This window comes from Cetorhinus maximus, chromosome 21 (assembly GCF_964194155.1).
Source record: "Cetorhinus maximus chromosome 21, sCetMax3.hap1.1, whole genome shotgun sequence".
Classification (NCBI taxonomy): Eukaryota; Metazoa; Chordata; class Chondrichthyes; order Lamniformes; family Cetorhinidae; genus Cetorhinus; species Cetorhinus maximus.
In genome coordinates, this window is record NC_135899.1 from 36,754,695 (window position 1) to 36,776,770 (window position 22,076).

Consider the following 22,076-nt stretch of genomic DNA (forward strand, 5'->3'; position numbering starts at 1 on the left):
CCCATTCCAGTACTCCCTCTAACCCTTTAACAATTGACGAAGTGTCCCGATTACAAAGCACTGCTGATGTTGAGGAAGAGGGTTTGGCTTGCAGCTGGCTGTTGCCAGAAGCCTGATAGTCTTTGGATCTCCCATGACGGCCGCATGGTGGCTCCAAAGAACCTACTCCCCTGGCTTGCACATGTGTGTCATTCTTTCATGCATGGTGCAAAAGAGGGGATGAATTATATTATGCAAAAGTCCTGGTATGTGCCTGGATTTGCTTCTATTGCTGAAAGCATTGCTACCAAATGTATGACTTGTCAAAAGTATAATGCGGGAAAAACACCTTGTGTTAAACCTGCTTCACAACCCCAACCATGGCGCCCCTTTGTACATATGCAAATGGACTTTATACAAATGCCCAAATGTATGGGACTACAATATGTGTTAGTAATAATGGACTTATTCTCTAGATGGGTAGAAGCGTTCCCCACCAGAAAAAACGATGCTACCACGGTAGCCAAATTACTTTTAAAAGAAGTTATCCCTAGCTTTGGAATACTTGAACTGATTTCTAGTGACAATGGACCCCACTTTACAGGTCAAGTGGTCAAGGAAGTGATGAAAGGACTACAATGTAAGCAACACTTGTCCTGCATCCACCACCCGCAATCAGCCGGAGCAGTAGAAAGACAAAATGGTATCCTTAAGACAAAAATAGCAAAACTCTGTACAGAAACAGGATTAAAGTGGCCGGAAGTTCTTCCCTTAGCACTTATGATAATGAGATCTAGCCCCAACAGAGTGACAGGGCTATCGCCCCATGAAATAATAATGGGCCATCCTGTAAATTTGCCTATAAGCAATTTGCCTGACCATCAAGGAAATGAACATACATGACATGAGTGAAAATATGTTAGCTTACTGCATAGCACTGACTAAGACCTTGCAAAGTTTTCATTCTCAGGCAAAAGAAGCGCAGAAGGAAGCAACTGCTGAGGTCTGCCACACCTACGAGCCAGGGGACCACGTGTTCGTAAAGACCTTCGGTCGGAAGAATTGTCTGGAACCCCGTTGGGAGGGACCGTACCTGGTGCTTTTGACTACCTATACGGCTTTAAAGCTTGAAGGGAAAGCAACGTGGATACACGCCTCTCACTGCAAAAAGGCCCCTGCAACAGAAGGACGTGCGGAACCCTGTGACAGTGTAACCAGTTCTGAAAGGAACAATCCAGAGTGCTAAAACCAAGAGACTAAGCTATTAAGTGCTTCAAAATATACAAAACAAAGTAGAAACTATCACACTAGAAAATGGCACCACGATGCTTTGTTAAAATTGTGGTTTTGATGTTTGCAGGAGCATGTATAGTAAAATGTAACCTAAAGGCGGGAGAGCCAAACTGCTCTCTGAGCCAGGGGACTGGACAAAGGGAAACAGGCACCAATGGAAAGCAGGTATATAATCATTCAGAAGCAATAACATGTGTCAGAGGGAACCTAGGGCCTTACAACTGCGCAGGCAAGTTTGTAAATTTAAAAACTTATCCATGCAGACCCTGTAAGGATTATAAATATAAGATAACCTGCCAAATGGGGCCCCAGATAGGAGAAGGATATGTTATGAATTGCGATGACCAGATACTGAGGTGGGCTGCCTACTATGGCAATATAACTACCCAAGCACCAACAACCACTCCTGTGTCAGAAATGGTTAGCCATAATTTGATCACCACTGAAACTACTGCCACGACAGGAACTACCCCAGGGCCCGCGGAGTGTCTCAGAAACAACACAGACATAGTACCCCTTAAGTATGGGATTGGTGGCAATACCTGAAAGAGAAAGAGTAGTGATAATACCAGGGTACACTCATGTAAAGATAGTAGTAAATCTGACCAAGCCCAAATACCAGAATGGTGCCTTAATGGACTAAGGAACTTGCATACTAAACTAATAAGAGAAGTTAGCCAAAGAAGATTAAAACTGAAGGTTGAAAAGGAACAATTAGTAAGTTCCACGACCACAAACTCCACTCAAAAGCACCGTGAGAAAAGAGGTATTCTAGAGGTAGCAGGAAGAGGATCTGCAGCAGGAACTGCCACGGTAAATACCTTAGATATAGGTACGTTGCAAACAGAGATTGACAATCTAGAGGCCTGTATGAAACAGATAGTTCAGGAACAATATGATGTCCAAGGAGAATCAGCCCAGACTAGCAAGCAATTAAATGTCCTTATCCAGGAAGGGTTAAAACGCCTGAAGCCAGTAACAAATACAATAAATGCACAGATAGAGCAGGAGGAAGGTGAGGAAACGAACGAAACAAGGGATACTGTATGCACCTTGTATGGGTCTTGGGTGCTGGCTCAGGTGGAAAAAATTTACTACAGCTTAAAACCCATCAAGTACCAGATTGGATAGGAGAGAGGGCTTTACAGAAATGGACAGGATCCCCCTTGATGAATACTAAGGATGTCTCCCTAGCAACCCGCATTCCTCACTGCGCTAAGAATAATGTAAAGAGGGAAATAATAATTTTAGGAATGGTTTTGCGTATACCAGAAACTAAGGATAATACATTAAGATCATGATTATATAGAATTGAGAATATTTTCCCATGTACTAGTAATCCTCCAAGCATTGGTTATAGTCATTTTGATCATCCTAGCAATTGTCTTAAAGAAAAAGATTAATGCTTGGACAGTAAACCGACTTAAGAAAGACTTGGCCTTGTTAGAGGTTAATACCCACCAGTCTGAATATGACAGACTGTAAGGATTGTCCTTTAAAGGACAAAAGGGGGGAATGTGGAATAGAGCTTTAGTCAGCTAAATTGTCTAATGGGTTAAATGGTCTAAAAGTGATTATATTGCAGTAAGGAATGATGTAAACTAATCAAGCCGTGTAAAACTAATCACGTGGAGTATCTTTGAAAAGTTTGTGGTCACAACTGCATCCTGTTATGTGCTAGACGAAACAATGGTGCCCTGGTTAAACCTGCTGATATGGTAATTTATGTAATCTTTATCTACATAGTTGTAGTTAAACTGTCTCCTGTCTTATTGTGAAATATACCATCTGCCTGTAATTGTATTACTGCATTCTCCCTTTGATCGTGCTAACCATGACATAACTGATTTCCTGATGTACAGACCTTATATGGTATGAAATTCCTGTTATGAGCAGTATAAACGACGCTGGATTCTCTGTTCAGGGTGTTAGACTGACTAGGAACCACGGGTGGTGTCCTGAGCAGCCTACTCCCAAGCATGCTTGAATAAATATAGTTTTGCTTCTAACAAGTCAGGGTTCTCATAGTTGTGTCGCGATTCAACATAGGCACATTGAATGATTATGGATTGGGCATATCCGGTTGTTCCCTCATTGGATCTTCTGCTGCCACGTGGTGATACAATATCTCACATTCCCTGTATATGCAACATGGGTCGGTTCTTTTGCAGCCTATATAGTTTCCTTTGTACAATTTGTTGCTGCTTTAAATCGGCACTAAGCTTCATCTGTCTCATATATTGGGTGTGCGCATACTACTGCGGTGGCCTCTATCCTACACTCTTCTAATGTGGTGCTAACTATATTCCCTTCTATGTCTACTGCATATGGTAGAATGTCATGATACCTAATATAATAATCCCCCCGTATCACCCCAATATTTTCTACTCCATGCAATGTTCTGCCGGGTGTTAACATAGGTATAACAGGTATCACTAAGACAATTAGCATATTATTATTCACTGAACATTCAACATTCATTCTATATACATGTGTTAAACCTCTGAGCTGGCAACCGGTCAAGTCATAATCCTTGTGTCGTGAAAGATTACATAAATGTTCATTAGTTAACCATAAAGGAACTACCCCTTCATTAATCTGTCTTAAATTCTCTAGGGCTCGTTCCAGTGCCCAAGATCCATAGGTGCTGCAAACATCATTTCTGCTCGCTTCGTCTGAAATATTTTCCCTATTTCAATCAGTTAGTTGATAGTCCCCACATGACTTTCAAGCACGGCAGCCAGGCTTTGGATTAATCGTGTCATGTTCTGGTCTGTATTTAATCGGGTGTTATGAATTCCCTGTCCCCGCTCTAAAATCTCCTTAAGCTTAAAGCTCAGGATACGGACCTTCTGATCAACAGTTGCTAGGTCGATGGAATTAACTATTGATGTCCCTGTATTGAATATCGTGGCAGCATCATTCATCGGGCTGTGCTTATTTCGATTTCCTTCTAGACCTGATCGCATCCCGCCTTTGAACTGAGATGCTTCAGTCATCAACTGGCCCATTCGAGCCGTATATAGTGCTCGAATATGCGTTGAGCACCACTGGGGCGGTGCAATTCCGGATATGTTCAAGACTACGGATACCAGCTCGTGGTGTACATTATCATACAAAACTCCTGATTAACCAGTACCAAATCATTCGTCAGTCCTGGATGCATAGTTGGACAAGGTGGGTCAGTTGGTGTGGTTTGAGGGGCTTCAATTATCTTTACTCCGACTGTGGAAGTAGACATGGGAGGTGGCTGGATAGTGGTTGTTTTGGGTGGACCTCCCACACCCGATCTGAATCAAACCCTTACTACAATTCGAAAGCACTTGTTCTCCAACTGTTACATTTATCATTCCCCGTTGCGTTTCGCATTCGGCACTGTCCGTGCTGTACCAAAGTTCCTCCTGTGGTGCGGGATGAGCAGTGATGATCCCCGACCTTGTTGCCAGTACTGATACGCCAACGACCAGGATCGTAGACCAGTGGAGACATTGACATCGTCTCCCGTTCTCCAGGTTACCGCTTGGTCAATTGTCATGTATCTTTAACTGTGTGTAATGCCTCCATTTACTTCCTATTTTCATATCTACAAGTGCACATGGATCACTTGTCATAATTACCTCGTATGGCCCATGCCTGTTCGCTCTGAGTTCACCTTGACCATCACCTTATTCCCCACTTGGTCCATTGTTGCTCTTTGGATTTGCCTGTTTCCATATCCTTAGTCACCTGTCGGTCTCTGACTTCCTTCCTTAACTCATACAATTGCTTACTCATTTCCCTCACATAGTCTCGCATCCTTCCTTTTGGTGGTCCTACATCTCCCACTCCTACTATCGTTCCCTCGGGTAACTGCATTGCTCTCCTTGTCATTATTTCAAATGGGGTGAACCCGGCGGTCCTGCTTAGGGTAGCTCTAAGGCGCATTAGAATATTGGACTGTTCCCTGCCTCTTGAATTGCTGTTGTGATTGATGTTTTTTTTAAAGATCAGTTCATCCTTTCCACCATGCCTGAGCTCTGTGGGTGGTAGGGAATGTGGAATTTCTGTTTATATTTAAATTTATACATTTCTTTAATGACTCTTCCTGTGAAATTAGTTCCCTGATCTGATTCCATCTGGATAGGCACCTTCCACTCCTTCCAGTCTACTGTCTCCTGCTGCTGTCCCTCGTCGGACCTCAATTCCTTAAACTGCTGACACAACTCTACAGTGCACCTTCTTATCGTATCTTTCAATGGCTCAGTATCTTCACTTCCAGTGACGGTTCTCTCTGCGAGCCGCTCAACTCTGTCTGTCACCATAGTGTTAATCCTGTGGTCTTACTTTTTGTAGCTCGCAGGCACATTATTACAATCAGTAATACATCTATTTAGCCTTTTTCCAGCTTTCCCTTTACCTATATCCATCTTGTGGTAAATTGTTGTTAAGTATTATTTCTCCTTACATTTCAATTCCTGAACTACAGATTCCACATAGTTTTACCTCGATGTTTTTTTCCCCTGACCATGATCATCCTAAGATTTTTTTGAGGTCAGTTTCTCCATTGTCTTGATCGTTTATAATGTTTCCTCGCTCTTTAGGCCCTATTAACTATTCCGTGTCAACGAGGGTCTCTGTCTCTAGGTCTTTGCTTATCTCCCCCTGTGCATTTCCAATGTCTCAGTTGATGGCCAGATTATCAAATTCAGTTCCCTTAAAACAGTTTGAATATTGTGTCCTCTTTCCCTAACTCTTTCTCCTACTTGCCTCATTTTACACATACAAACTACAATCTTATCTTATTCAGGTGCCTGGAGAGAATTTAAAATCCAATAAACTATTCTCACAACAGTTTTAAAACAGAAATCAGGCATTGACATGTTTTGCTTCCTTATCTTCTTCTCAGACATCATTTTATTGTATTTCTGCCAAACTTTGTCCAGGTCTCGAGCTTAGCTTCATATTTTGGGAACAGACTTACAAATACAAAAGCTTGCAGCATTTGAATTAGTGCCAATTGTTGTCAAACCTTTTAAAATGAAAATTCCCTTTTGAGAAATTATCAGGAACCAAACCTCAAATTTTAAACTTTGTAAGAAATGTAATTTACACTATCAAAATTAAAACAACCTCTTTTTCATGTGTATTGATTTGTATCCAAGTTAAAAGTCCCATATGTTTATCGACACATTCTTTACCTTTGGATCGTTATTCAAAGTAACCTGTTAAATTCCACTGCACTTTACATCTCAAGATTGTCCCAAATTAAAATTACAGTGCTGTTGGGATGCAGATTTCCTTTCATGTTTAATTCATCTCTTCTAAATAAACCCCATTTTTATCCATTACCTTTTTATCATCCAACCCTGTTTAGCTTTATACCTTTAAATTGCGATTTTTTTTGCCAGAAATCTCAACTCGAACCTTATACTCAAAACTTTAGAATGTTTCAGTATATTTTTCCTTTAATCGAACATGGGGCTTTCAACCCTAAAGTGCAGAACTACACACACAAATGACAATTTACAGAAGAAAACACATTAAATCTCACATTCAAATGCTTCCTTGCACACAAACAAATATATATTACGGCCTTTTGGCTAAGATCAAGTGTAGTATTCTCGGCCTTTTGGCTAAGATCAAGTGTTGCAGGGGCGACACCATGGTCCTGCCAAGGCAAGGTCGGGATGGAAGGGCGATAACCAATCGCAATCCAAATCCATACCGTGGGTTACCTATCACCGTCCGAGTCACGGTGAACCACAGCGAAGGAGGATCACCTATGGATCGGGGCTTCTTCACCAGGAGGATCCTGTTGAAGGCGTGCGGCTTCCAAGCTACGGAGATCTTCACCCTGCATGACTCCCGCAAAGGCGGTTATTTTGACGTGACGTTCAAGCGGGTGGCAGACTGCGTCCGGCTCCTGAGGGTGTTCGAGGAGAAGAGAGACCTGCCGGAGATGAAGATCCTGACGGCGGAGCCGCACTTTTCTCTGCCGTTGCAACGGGAACGTGAGGTGATGGTGCATGTGTACAACCCCTTCGTCCCTGTCGCCGACGTGGTCACCTTCCTCACCAGGTACTTCGATAAGGTGGGGAGCGGCACCGAGATTCGAGACGACTTGGGGATCTGGACAGGCAAACGCCTGTTTAAGGTCACGCTAAAGACCGATGGTAAGGGAGCCATTTTCCACCCTCCCTCCAGTTTCGCTATCGGGGGAAACCGGGGCTACCTGGTCTACGCTGGGCAACCCAAGCATTGTCGCTCATGCGGCAAGGCTGGTCATGTGGCGGCCAACTGCAGCGCCTCCCTCTGCAAGATCTGCAAACAGGAAGGGCACCAGACAAAAGACTGCAAACAGGCCAAGTGCTGCAACCTGTGTGGCGAGGCAAGTCACCTCTACAGGACCTGCCCCAAACGCTGCCGTACTTACGCACAGGCAGCCAAAGCCGACCAGGGGGAAGCAGAAGAAATGTTCCGTGTCACTCCAACCACCAAGGCCCCCAGGGAGCTCAACGGGACAAAGGAGGACACAGAGAGAGACAAGGTGGAGAAAGAGATTGAGGCAACAGAGAGCCAATCAACAGCACTACCCCCTGAACCTCCCAGTCCTCAGGACAGCGAATCAATGGAGGAGGAGGCAGCAGTGGAAAAGCAGCAGGGGGAGTGGTGGACGGTGAAGAACAAGAAAAGTAAGAGGGAGCGAAGAAGAAGCAAAGGCGTTTCCCAGAGAAGCGGCAAGAGGCGTCTCCCATCCGACACGGATGACAAGGGCAGCAGCTCTTCGGATGATGAAGTGCCAGAGCGGCACCGACAGAAGAGGCGGCAAAGCTCCAGGGCGTTGGAGGACGAGACACCCGAGCTCCAGAAAATTGGAGACAACAAGGAGACCAGCGCACCCCAACTTTGCCTGCAACCTGAGGAGGCCAGTGCACCACAGCCCCTGGAATCTGGGAGCAGTGAGGCAATCATCGCACCCCAGCTCCAGGAAGCCGGGAACAGCAACACCCCAGAGGGGGTGAGTTTTGGAGAAGCTTCTCCAGCAAAGGTCATCTCAAAACCCACTCTCTACGTGAACCTCCAGATGCCACCGGAGCAGAACACGGCCAAGGAGATCTACCTCAGCCCATCCAAAGTGAAGGAATTTGAGCTCACTACGGGTATGAAGGAGCAGACTAAAGGTCTGGGACTCTCAGAGACAGTGGGTTTGGTAGGAGAATAAATGCTTTAAAATGGGTTTAAAGATTGTATCCATAAATGTGCATAGCATTAAATCTACTACGCGATGTGTTGCGACCTTGGACTACCTAGCCAAGGTCAAAGCTGACCTGTTGTTTCTGCAGGAGTGTGCGATACCGCACCTCAGCTCCTACAGGCAATGGTCACGATGGTGGTCCCACGGGCCATCGATCTGGTCGGGCGGAAACGACTCTCGTTCCTCCGGCCTGGGTATTCTGCTGCGGGGAGGCAACTTCACCGTCTCCGAGGTCAAGGAGGTGGTGGGCGGGCGACTCCTCGTAGCAGACGTAATGTACAAGAACGCTCCACTCCGGTTAATTAACGTGTATGGCCCGGCACAAGGGGCTGAGCGGCTGGAGGTTTTTCAGCAGCTCCCACTGCTGCTGGCGACCTCCAGGCCGGTCATTCTGGGCGGGGACTTCAACTGCATCATCGATGCGGCTGGACGATCCGGCAGGGCCGGAAGCAGATTGGACGCTACGTCCAGATCCCTGATGGAAACAGTTAAGGATGCCAAGCTGCACGACGTCTTCAGCAACCCTGCAGACGGAGCGCAGCGTAGATACACCTGGTCGCGGCCAGACGGGTCCATTCGTTCCAGGATAGACTTCCTGTTTGTGTCCCGTGCATTCACAGTCAGATCCACCGAGGTCAAGCCGGTGTTCTTCTCTGACCACTGCCTCCTACTGGCGGACTGCCACTTGGAGAAGGACCTGAGGGTGGGCAGGGGGGCATGGAAGCTAAATGTGCAACTGCTGACCCCAGAGAACATTGAGGAGCTCAAGAGGGATTACAAAGGTTGGAGAACCGTGAAACCCCTCTTTGAGTCCCTGACACACTGGTGGGAAGTGATCAAGGGAAGCATCAAGAGGTTTTTCATCCTCAAAGGCACCCAGAAAGCTAGAAAGGAACAGAGGGAACTGTCCCGACTCCAGAAAAAGATGCAGAACCTGCTCCGGCTGCAGTCGATGGGGGTCGATGTCAAGGAGGAGCTCCAAGAGGTGAAGGGCCAGCAAGCCTCGCACTTTGCCTCGGAGGCCTCCAAGATCATCTTCCGTTCCAGAGTCCGCTCCGTGGAGCAGGATGAGACGTGCTCACGTTTCTTCTTCCAAAAGGTACACAGAGAGCGCTCTGTGATCAGCAGTCTGAAGGAAGAAGACGGCTCAGTAAAGTCATCACGGTCCGACATTCTGAGGATCAGCAAATCCTTTTATGCCGGATTGTATGACGTGAAGCCCACGGACAGCACGGCCTCCCAGTCCTTCCTGTCCTCTATCACGGAGGTCTTAGACCACAGTACGCGGGAGAGCCTGGACAAACCGCTAACTCCTGATGAACTGACTAAGGCCCTCGAGTCCTTCGAGAAGAGTAAAACTCCCGGAAGCGACGGCTTGCCGGCGGAGTTGTATTCGGCTCTGTGGGACTTGATCGGCCCAGACCTGCTAGGGGTGTACGAGAGTATGCTCCTGGCCGGTAGTATGTCAGAATCCATGAGGAAAGGCATCATCACCCTCATCTACAAGCACAAGGGGGAAAGGGAGGAAATTAGAAATTGGCGACCCATTTCACTGTTGAATATGGACTATAAGATTCTGTCCAAGGTCATCGCCAATCGGGTCAAATCCGCTCTGGAATGGGTGATTCACCCTGACCAGACCTGCTCTGTGCCAGGCAGGAAGATCTCTGACAGCCTGGCGCTGCTCAGGGATACGATTGCCTATGTACAGGACAGGGGTGTGGATACCTGCCTCATCAGCTTGGATCAGGAGAAGGCCTTTGACAGAATATCGCACACCTACATGGGGGATGTGCTCTCCAAAATGGGGTTTGGGGAGGGAATTCGAAATTGGATCCAACTGCTCTACACTAACATCAGTAGCGCAGTCTCAATCAATGGGTGGGAAACAGATAGCTTTCCGATTAAATCTGGAGTCAGGCAGGGCTGTCCTCTCTCGCCTGTCCTTTTCGTGTGCTGCATAGAACCCTTTGCCGAGTCCATCAGGAAGGATCCGGGCATAAGAGGAGTGACGATCCCAGGCAGTGGAGGCACTCAGGTAAAAGCCTCCCTGTACATGGACGACGTCGCCGTCTTCTGCTCGGATCCGCTGTCGGTGCGCAGACTGATGCACATCTGCGACCAGTTCGAACTGGCCTCGGGAGCCAAGGTAAATCGTGGGAAGAGCGAGGCCATGTTCTTTGGGAACTGGGCTGACCGATCCTTTGTCCCCTTCACTGTCAGGGCTGACGGCCTGAAGGTGCTGGGGATATGGTTCGGAGGGACCGGGGCATGCTTTAGAAACTGGAAGGAGCGAGTGGCTATGGTGAAGAGGAAACTGGGCATGTGGGAGCGACGCTCCCTCTCCATTGCGGGTAAGAACCTGGTCATCAGGTGTGAGGTACTCTCGCTGTTGCTGTACGTGGCGCAGGTCTGGCCCATTCCAGACTCCTGCGCGACGGCGATCACTCGAGCCATCTTCCGCTTTATCTGGAGGTCGAAAATGGATCGTGTCCGCAGGGACGCGATGTACAAGCCTCTAGATAAAGGGGGAAAAAATGTGCCCAACATCGCCCTCATACTGATGGCCACCTTTGTGTGCGGCTGCATCAAGCGGTGCGTAGACCCTCAGTACGCAAACACCAAGTGTCACTACGTGCTGAGGTTCTACCTGTCCCCGGTGTTGCGAAGGATGGGTCTGGCCACGCTGCCGCGGAACGCTCCAAGTAGTTGGACCGTGCCGTACCACCTGTCCCTGGTGGAAAAATTTATGCAGAAAAACCCCTTTGACCACAAGTCCATCAGGCAGTGGTCAGCACGTAACGTCCTAGAGGCCCTGAGGGATAAGGAGAGGGTGGACCCTGTGGGATGGTTCCCCGAGCAGACTGTCAAAGTCATTTGGCAGAATGCCTCATCGCCAGAACTTTCCAACAAGCACCAAGACGTAGCTTGGCTGGTGGTGAGAAAGGCCCTCCCCGTCAGATCCTTCCTACACGCCAGGAAGCTCACCCCCTCTGCACGTTGCCCTCGAGGTGGCTGTGGTGGGGAAGAGACCGTTGTCCACCTCCTTGTGGATTGTGCCTTTGCAAAGAAAGTCTGGAGAGAGATGCAGTGGTTGCTGTCGAGGTTCATCCCGAGCAGTTCTGTGACACAGGACTCTGTGCTCTACGGGCTGTTCCCAGGGACACACACCGAGACAAACATCAACTGCAGCTGGAGGATCATCAACTCGGTGAAAGACGCGCTTTGGTCTGCCCGAAACTTGTTGGTCTTCCAGCGCAAAGAGTTGTCCCCGACCGATTGTTGCGGACTGGCACAATCCAAAGTCCAGGACTACGTGCTGAGGGACGCACTAAAGCTTGGGGCAGCTGCCGCAAAGGCGCAATGGGGAAGGGTCGCTGTCTAAGACCTTTCTACCACAGCGCACCGAGAGACTGGGAACTGTTTAGAGCCCCTCGGGCTGTACGGATCAAAATGAAAGGCTGTAAATGATTGTAATATTGTTTGTACTGATGCACCTGGTGATACATTTTGTAAAAGTTTAACCTGGACTGTACCCTTGTAATGTTGTTTTTGAAATGGTTTTGAATGTGATTGAAGATATTTTATGAATAAAGTATATTTTTACAAAAAAAAACAAATATATATTTAGAGGTATGTATTTATATTCCTGTATCCTTAACTTAATGACTTAAAACTCTCATATTCTAAACAAAACTTCAAATAGCAGTGGGGGAAATAAAGGGAACTTGTATTCTGGGTGTTGCACTGAGCAGGGAGTGAGCCTTTTCATGTGGTTCAGCAAATCCAGTTCAGAGGAATTTAAGGCTCAGGAAAGTCAGATCGGACTAAAATCAATTGCTGGGCAGCAAGTGTCATAGTGACACCTAAGAAGCTTTTTAGGGCAGAATCAATCCCCAAGATTGTCCGTTAAGTTAACAGGAACATTAACAAGCTAAACCACAGCCAAAGTGGACAATTGAACTGACTGGTGACCTGGCTCTCACTCTAACCTCCCGGTCCTCAGTCTCCTTCAATGTTTCCAATGAAGCTCAACGTACACTCGAGGAACAGCACCTCATCTTCCAATTAGATTCTCTATAGACTTCTTCACTCAACATAGAGTTCAGCAAATTCACATCATAAATCCTGGCTCCATTTTGTTTCCCTTGTCTTTTCAGATTTTGGTTTTTGTCTCCTTTTCAGTTGTTTTTCTTTTCGGACAGCAGTTGTTCATCAATCTGCCATTCACATCTCCTCTAGACACATCTTTTCTTTTTTTACACGTTCCATTACTGAAACTGAGAGCTGACAAGGACACAACAGGCTGAATGGTCTCATTCTTTCCTGTAACCATCCTGTGATTCTCTGGTTTTCCACTCCCTGTGGCCATGTCACAAGATTCCACTTTCTGTAACTGTTACTTTAACAGGAATCACAACCAGTGCAAATTACACATGAATTCACAGGAAAATGGAACTTCAAATAAAAAAGGAAATTGCACTTTAAATAGTCAAATAGTCAACACAACAAAGATACATCTTACATGACCAATTCTGTGATTCTAGGAAAACCGGAATGCTGGGAATACACAACAGGTCCTTCAGCATCAATGAGTTGGACAGAGAGGATCTGGTGTTTCGGGTCTGCATCTTCCATCTTTCATAGATCTAGTAATAGGCTGAGTGGCCTCCTGCTGTCCTGTAAAATTCCCTGATTGTAGGAGCGAGATGATGGAAGAGCCTCCATGGATATTGGAGCCGGGTCTGAGACAGAAAAGGAAGGGGAAGAAATAATCATCCCATTGATGGTGAGAGCGATTTTTAAAAGGCCGAGAATTGGGACAGTGCTGAGGTTGTGTGTCAGACACAGGAAGTGAGGATGGATGGATCAGGTTCAAACAGTCCAGCATTCAGTTCTCCCACTGTCTGAATCAGCAATCAGCTGGTGTGAAAGTGCAGGAGGAGATGTTCAGCGTCCTGTGTAAAGCAGCTCTTTACTCAGTCCCAGTAACACTCCCAGCCTGTCGGAGGTCCCCAAACTAATGAAACACTGAGCTGTGGGCAGGAAGTGGGAGTGGGAGTGGGAGAGGAAACACATGGAGCTGTGATCTCTCTGCAACCTCAGCTGCTCATCACTCTCTTCAGAAAATGGAGAAGTGGAGGAGCTGAAATGTCGTTGATCAGACCCAAGGTTCAAATATCGAATGCACTGGACAAAAATGTTCGAGGCCCTCACTGTCCCTCCAGATCCGTGTCTGAGGGAGAAGCTGATGGGTTTATCTGATCATCTTTGGGTTAAATGTTCAGCTCATTGAGGTGATGGAGGTCAGTGTTGGGGAATGGGACATTTTATCAGTGAAAAGCTGGTGTCAGCATCAAACACCCTCCAACCAGGGTCAACACGGATTAGAGACTGAATAAACTTCCCTCTACACTGTCCCAGCAAACACCCTCCAACCAGGGTCAACACGGGTTAGAGACTGAATAAACTTCCCTCTACACTGTCCCATCAAACACCAACCAGGGTCAACACGGGTTAGAGACTGGATAAACTTCCCTCTACACTGTCCCATCAAACACCCTCCAACCAGGGTCAACACGGGTTAGAGACTGAATAAACTTCCCTCTACACTGTCCCATCAAACACTCTCCACCAGGGTCAACACGGGTTAGAGACTGAATAAACTTCCCTCAACACTGCCCCATCAAACACCCTCCAACCAGGGTCAACACAGGTTGGAGACTGAATGAACTTCCCTCTACACTGTCCCATCAAACACCCTCTAACCAGCATCAACACAGGTTAACATCAGCAGAAACAAACACCAAATGTCAGAATGAACATGGTTCAGTCCTCAATGTGATGAACAGCAGCATTAACAGCAGAATCCAACCCTTGTAGTCACTTGTGAGCTCAGTGTTGTGTCAGCAGGTGGGATGAGTGAGTGAATCCCTTCCCATACGCACAGCAGAAACGGCCTCTCCCCAGTGTGAACTCGTTGGTGTCTCACAAGGTTGGATAAAGCAGTGAATTCCTTTCTACACATGGAGCAAGTGAACGGTTTCTCTCCAGTGTGAACTCGCTGGTGTTTCAGCAGATGGATGACTGAGCGAATCCCTTCCCACACAAGAAGCAGGTGAACGGCCTGTCAGCAGTGTGAATCCACAGATGTGTCTGCAGGTTGGATGAAGCAGTGAATCCCTTCCCACACACGGAGCAGATTAAAGGTCTCTCCCCAGTATAAATTCACCAGTGTGTGACTAGGTGTGATAACTGAGTGAATCTCTTCCCACATTCCGAGCAGGTGAACGGTCTCTCCCCAGTGTGACTGCGCCGATGAATTTCCAGCTCAGACAGGTATCTGAGTTTCTATTAAACATTCTTTCCTCTCTTGTTTCTCAAACACGTGAACCAATAAAACTAAAAATAACCAAAAGCAGCAAGAAAATTCCACCAAAAGCAAAGGGAACCTCCCTGACGAAACCGAGAATGTTGTTCCCAGTGTCTTTGAGAGACTCTGAACCCTGACCTGCCCACCGCTTGAGGAAGGTATCAAGCGGGACCGGTGAACACCATGTGCTCCCTCTCCAGGACCACCCGGTTACAGAAAAGGCCCCAGAACAACATAAGAGATAGGAGCAGGAGTAGACCCCATGGCCCCTCGAGCTGGCTGCAACATTCAATATGATCATGTCTGATCTTCTGCCTCTACTCCACTTTCCCTCCATTCCCCATACCCCTTGATTCCCTGAGAGATCAGAAATATGTCTCTCCCTCTCAGCCATGAATCTATTCAATGATGGAGCACCCACAACCCTCAGGGGAAGAGAATTCCAGATTCACAAGCCGCTGAGTCAAGAGATTTCACCTCTTCTCAGTCCTAAATGATTGACCCTTATACTGAGACTGTGCCCCTGTATTGTAGATGCATCAGGTAGGGTCCATTTTTTCAGCATCTACCCTGTCAAGACCCCTCAGAATCTTAAACTTTTTAATAAGATCACCTCTCATTCTTCTAAACTCCAATGGGCATAGGTCCAACCTGCTCAACCTTTCCTGTTAAGACAGCCACTTCATTACAAGAATCAACCTCAAATGTATTCCTCCTTAAGTAAAAAGACCAAAACTGTACACAGTACTGCATGTGCCATCTCACCAATGACCCGCACAGTTGCAGCAGGACTTCCCTATCTTATACTCCACCCCCTTGCAACAAAGGCTGACTTTCCATTTGCCATTTTAATTGCTTGCTGGACTAACTTGCTCTCGTTTTTGATTCAGAGAGGGGATGGAAAGAGGTGAAGTAGAGTGAGGATGGAGGAGAAGGACTTTGTACATCTATAGCTTGAGCAGAGCTTTAACAGAACCTCTCACCCTTTGACATCCACCAACTGGAAGAACAAGGACAGCAGGCGCACAGAGAAACCATCACCTCCAATTTCCCCTCCGAGTCACACACTGTCCTGACTTGGACATATATCAGCCTTCCTGCATCATCACTGGGTTCAAATCCTTTAACTCCTTACCCAAAAGCATTGTGAGATTCCCATCAGTGTACAGACTGCAGCAGTTCATGAAGACAGCCGACCATCAACTTCTCAAATACTAACTAGGAATTGGTGGTATATGTTGGTCTTGTTAGCAAAGCCTACATCACCATAATAAATGATAATAATCAGCATGTTTAAAATGGATTAAAAGCTTCTGTAGAAATACTTGTCCCAAAAACAAACTTACATTTTTGAGATTGTGTCTGTTTAGCAACCTAACCTCCACTAGAATCTACCTCCCTTGACCATCACACATCAGACATTGTTGGGCCCTACTGTACTCAAAATCACCCAGGGTTAAGCCCAGCAGCTCCACCTCCATCGCCATGCCAACTCAATCTGGTACAAACTTACATAGGAGAACAAGGATCAACTTCCACATCCAACAGCCACCTCAGTGCAAACCAGCACAGAATGGGTCTGCCTGTGTTTCTAAGGATAGGTTTAGTGAGTAACACCTGCAAAAAAAAAATACAAACCAAAACACTGTGGATGCTGGAAATCTGAAATAATAAGAAATACTGGAATACTCAGCAGGTCAGGCAGCATCTGTGGAGAGAAAAAAAGTTAACATTGAAGGTGACTGACCTTCCGTCAGCCTGCAATAAAACACTTACTGATAGGCGCTCACTAATGGTGGCCTCAGTTCCCACAATCCCCATGCGCCCCAGAAACCGCTCTATCATTTTCCCCAGGCGCTGAGGGTGCGCATGCTCCCCAGGCGGCTCTGATTCAGCCTGAGAGCCGCACTCGCTGTTGCTGAGGCTGCGCTCGGCCCTGCTCAGGTTCCGGGAGCCGCAGCGAGTGTGCATGCTCCACGCTGACCGGCAGACACTGGGAGCGGGACCTACCTGCGCCCTTCTGATGGAGACAGACCGTAATCACTAAGATAAAAGCAAAATACTGCAGATGCTAGAAATTTGAAACAGAAACAGAAAATGCTGGAAAAACTCAGCAGTTTTGACAGCATCTCTGGAGAGAAAAACAGAGTTAACGCTTCAAGTCCATAAGATTCTTCAGAGCTAAAGAGAAGTAAAAATGTGATGAAACTTATACTGCTTAAGAGGGGTGGAGCAGATGAAGTTGGATAGAAGGCCAGTGATAGGTGGGAGCAAAGGGGAGATTGACAAAGGTGTCATGAACACAAGGACAAAGGGGTGTTGGTAGTGGTAGTGGCTAAAGGAGATGCTGATGGTGGCATTAAGGTCAGAAAGCAGAATATGATAATAGCAGGACAAGGGTAAGCACTCTGAAAAGAACAACATGAACAAGTAACAGATGGTCCTAGTAGGGGAAGGGCGGAGGGAGGGGGCATTGGTGGGAAAAAAGATCAAAAATAGGATAAAAGGTGCGGATAAAATAATGAATAAAAATGAAAATAAATAAAAGTGGAAAAAAAATAAAAATTAATATTGAAAAAAAGGGGGTGGGGATGGAGGAGAGAGTTCATGATCTGAAGTTGTTGAACTCAATATTAAATCCAGAAGGCTGTAAAGTGCCTAATCGGAAGATGAGGTGCTGTTCCTCCAGTTTGTGTTGAGCTTCACTGGAACAATGCAGCAGGCTAAGGATGGACATGTGGGCATGAGATCAGGGTGGTGTGTTGAAATGGCAAGCGACAGGAAGGTCTGGGTCATGCTTGCGAACAGACCGAAGGTGTTCTGCAAAGCGGTCACCTAGTCTGCGTTTGGTCTCTCCAATGTAGAGGAAACCGCATTGGGAACAGTGAATGCAGTAGACTAAATTGAGGGAGGTGCAAGTGAACCGCTGCTTCACCTGAAAGGAGTGTTTGGGCCTTTGGACGGTGGGAAGGGAGGAGGTAAAGGGGCAGGTGTTGCACCTTCTGCGATTGCATGGGAAGGTGCCGTGGGAGGGGGATGAGGTGTTGGGGGTGATGGAGGAGTGGACCAGGGTGTCCAGGAGGGAAAGGTCCCAAGGAATGCTGACAGGGAGTGAAGGAAAGATGTGTTTGGTGGTGGTATCATGCTGGAGTTGGCGGAAATGGCGGAGGATGATCATTTGAATGCAGAGGCTGTTAGGGTGAAAAGTGAGGACAAGAGGGACCCTGTTCTTATGCCCACATGTCCATCCTTGGCCTGCTGCAATGTTCCAGTGTAGCCCAACACAAACTTGAGGAACAGCACCTCATCTTCCAACTAGGCACTTTACAGCCTTCCGGACTGAACATTGAGTTCAACAACTTCAGACCATGAACTCTCTCCTCCATCCCCACCCCTTTTTAAAAATATTCATTTTTATTTTTTATCCACTTATTTTTATCTTTATTTATTTTCATTTTTATTCATTGTTTTATGCCCACCTTTTATCCTATTTTCAATCTCTTTTCCCACCACTGTCTCCTCCCCCCACCCCATCCCCACGAGGGCCATCTGTCCCTTGTTCATGTTTTCTTTCCAGAGTGCTTACCCTTGTCTTGCTATTATCACATTCTGCTTTCTGACCTTAATGCCACCATCAGCACCTCCTCTGGCCACTACCACTATCATTAATACCCCCTTTGTCCATAACATCTTTGTCAATCTCTCCTTTGTCCCCACCTATCGCTGTACTTCTATCCAGCTTCACCTGCTCCACCCCCCTTAAACAGTATAAACTTCATCACATTTTTACTTCTCTTCAGCTCTGAAGAAGAGTCAGATGGACTCGAAACATTAACTCTGTCTTTCTCTCTACAGAGGCTTAGACCTGCTGAGTTAGACTGTATTCACCTCCGCCATGCATTCTGGGTAGTACCGGCCGCCATTTCCCACATTGCAATAGCTTAGAAACCCAACCGCTCGGCCCTTAATTCCTGAAGTAATTTTCATAAGCAACTGGCTGCTGCAAAGGAAGATCATTTGTCTGGGTGAGTACATTTAGAAAGGGTCAAAGTGTCTCTTCTTCAAACCTGTTGCTCTGTCTTGTGATTAAAGTGATACAATGTCAGCCTCTGCTGACGGATGTGTGCTATTCGATAAGATGGTGGGCAGCATCCCACAGCATCAATCAACGATAAATAACAAGGAAGAAAAACACCCCGTTTTATAAGTCAGAACTTCGCCATGTTCAGAATCTGCTGCCACTCCAACAGATCAATTCTTCCCAAGTATTGCAGTACATGCTTGAACCGTCCTTGAGGGAAAAGGCTGCATTGATACAGAGCCTTCCATGCTTAACTGCTGTTTCTTCCTTCACACAGATGTTGTCAGACCTGCTGAGTATCTGTAGCATTTTCTGTTTTCATTTCACTCCCAGAGTTTGGGGTGCTTTCCTTGTCTTTCCGGCAGTCTGACTGTGCTTTGAAACCTGTCGCTTAATGCACATTGTTTGATATCAATAATAAATTATATTTTTGATTTGTAAATCAGGGGAAAGCACGAACGCAGTCCCCCACTACCACAAATTTTGCAGTTGAGTGTCCCACATTTGGGGGATATCGCAGGCAGCAATGGGATAGCCTCATCCTGGGAGCACAACCTTTTGCAAAAATATACTTTATTCATAAAATATCTGAAAGAACATTAAAAAACATTTCAAAATGGACATCACAAAAAGCCCGAGCTGAAAGTGTTTAATCTTGTTCCATTATCTAAAGTTTCACATCCTTCCCCAACGTTTATCTCTAACAATGTGAACAAAGGGTTAGGTTTTTACAAGCATACAGTTCAAACCAATTCTGCCTGTCCATGTGGTTTAAGCAGGGTTGCTGTATTAACTGTTCTGTCTCTATATTAAATACAATATAAAACCAGATTGAGATTTTTCTAGTCCTTTGCCTTGTTATTGGAGAGGAGTCAGCCTGAGGGGTGAGGGAGCAGCGATACCAGATGGACAGTATCCGTATTGCAGGCAGCGTTTCAGGATGGCTCTGAAGAAGGGTCATATGGACTCGAAATGTCAACTCGGTTTCTCTTTCATTCCAGGAGGTTAGTTCATTTCCTTAGAAGGGAAATATGCAAATAAGGGTGGAAGGCCCTGTATCAATTCAGCCTTTTCTCTCGAGGAACATTCAAGCATCTAACTGCAATGGGTGGGAAGGATTGACTTGTCAGAGTGACAGCAGAACCTGAACACGGAAATGTTATGACTTGAAACGGAGTCTGTGTGTGACTGTGAGAGGTAGTGCTTGATTTAAGTTGGCAGTGTTTGAAAATGATTGAGTGTGGCAGGGAAGAGACAATGATAAAGAAGGATTGTTTCTTGGTCTTTGGCCCTCGAGTCCTTCGAGAAGAGTAAAACCCCCGGAAGCGACGGCCTGCCGGCGGAGTTGTATTCGGCTCTGTGGGACTTGATCAGCCCAGACCTGCTAGAAGTGTACGAGAGTATGCTCCTGGCCGGCAGCATGTCAGAATCCATGAGGAAAGGCATCATCACCCTCATCTACAAGCACAAGGGGGAAAGGGAGGAAATTAGAAATTGGCGACCCATTTCACTGTTGAATGTGGACTATAACATTCTGTCCAAGGTCATCGCCAACCGGGTCAAATCCGCTCTGGAATTGGTGATTCACCCTGACCAGACCTGCTCTGTGCCAGGCAGGAAGATCTCTGACAGCCTGGCGCTGCTCAGGGATACGATTGCCTATGTACAGGACAGGGGTGTGGATACCTGCCTCATCAGCTTGGATCAGGAGAAGGCCTTTGACAGAATATCGCACACCTACATGGGGGATGTGCTCTCCAAAATGGGCTTTGGGGAGGGAATTCGAAATTGGATCCAACTGCTCTACACTAACATCAGTAGCGCAGTCTCAATCAATGGGTGGGAAACAGATAGCTTTCCGATTAAATCTGGAGTCAGGCAGGGCTGTCCTCTCTCGCCTGTCCTTTTCGTGTGCTGCATAGAACCCTTTGCCGAGTCCATCAGGAAGGATCCGGGCATAAGAGGAGTGACGATCCCAGGCAGTGGAGGCACTCAGGTAAAAGCCTCCCTGTACATGGACGACGTCGCCGTCTTCTGCTCGGATCCGCTGTCGGTGCGCAGACTGATGCACGTCTGCGACCAGTTCGAACTGGCCTCGGGAGCCAAGGTAAATCGTGGGAAGAGCGAGGCCATGTTCTTTGGGAACTGGGCTGACCGATCCTTTGTCCCCTTCACTGTCAGGGCTGACGGCCTGAAGGTGCTGGGGATATGGTTCGGAGGGACCGGGGCATGCGTTAGAAACTGGAAGGAGCGAGTGGCTATGGTGAAAAGGAAACTGGGCATGTGGGAGCGACGCTCCCTCTCCATTGCGGGTAAGAACCTGGTCATCAGGTGTGAGGTACTCTCGCTGTTGCTGTACGTGGCGCAGGTCTGGCCCATTCCACACTCCTGCGCGATGGCGATCACTCGAGCCATCTTCCGCTTTATCTGGAGGTCGAAAATGGATCGTGTCTGCAGGGACGCGATGTACAAGCCTCTAGATAAAGGGGGAAAAAACGTGCCCAACATCGCCCTCATACTGATGGCCACCTTTGTGTGTGGCTGCATCAAGCGGTGCGTAGACCCTCAGTACGCAAACACCAAGTGTCACTACGTGCTGAGGTTCTACCTGTCCCCGGTGTTGCGAAGGATGGGTCTGGCCACGCTGCCGCGGAACGCTCCAAGTAGTTGGACCGTGCCGTACCACCTGTCCCTGGTGGAAAAATTTATGCAGAAAAACACCTTTGACCACAAGTCCATCAGGCAGTGGTCAGCACGTAACGTCCTAGAGGCCCTGAGGGATAAGGAGAGGGTGGACCCTGTGGGATGGTTCCCCGAGCAGACTGTCAAAGTCATTTGGCAGAATGCCTCATCGCCAGAACTTTCCAACAAGCACCAAGACGTAGCTTGGCTGGTGGTGAGAAAGGCCCTCCCCGTCAGATCCTTCCTACACGCCAGGAGTCTCACCCCCTCTGCACGATGCCCTCGAGGTGGCTGTGGTGGGGAAGAGACCGTTGTTCACCTCCTTGTGGATTGTGCCTTTGCAAAGAAAGTCTGGAGAGAGATGCAGTGGTTGCTGTCGAGGTTCATCCCGAGCAGTTCTGTGACACAGGACTCTGTGCTCTACGGGCTGTTCC

At 47.1% G+C, this 22,076-nt stretch overlaps 2 protein-coding genes and 1 pseudogene across 3 annotated transcripts in view; 2 read left to right on the plus strand and 1 right to left on the minus strand.

Moving 5' to 3' along the window:
* LOC144695222 (uncharacterized) overlaps nt 1–22,076 on the minus strand; it is a 579,912-nt gene that overhangs the window by 128,109 nt on the left and 429,727 nt on the right. The window lies entirely within an intron of this gene.
* The window catches only part of LOC144695213 (uncharacterized), a 288,845-nt gene that overhangs the window by 105,998 nt on the left and 160,771 nt on the right, over nt 1–22,076 (plus strand). The window lies entirely within an intron of this gene.
* The window catches only part of LOC144695171 (uncharacterized), a 93,116-nt pseudogene that overhangs the window by 36,772 nt on the left and 34,268 nt on the right, over nt 1–22,076 (plus strand). The gene's annotated exons all lie outside the window — the stretch shown is intronic.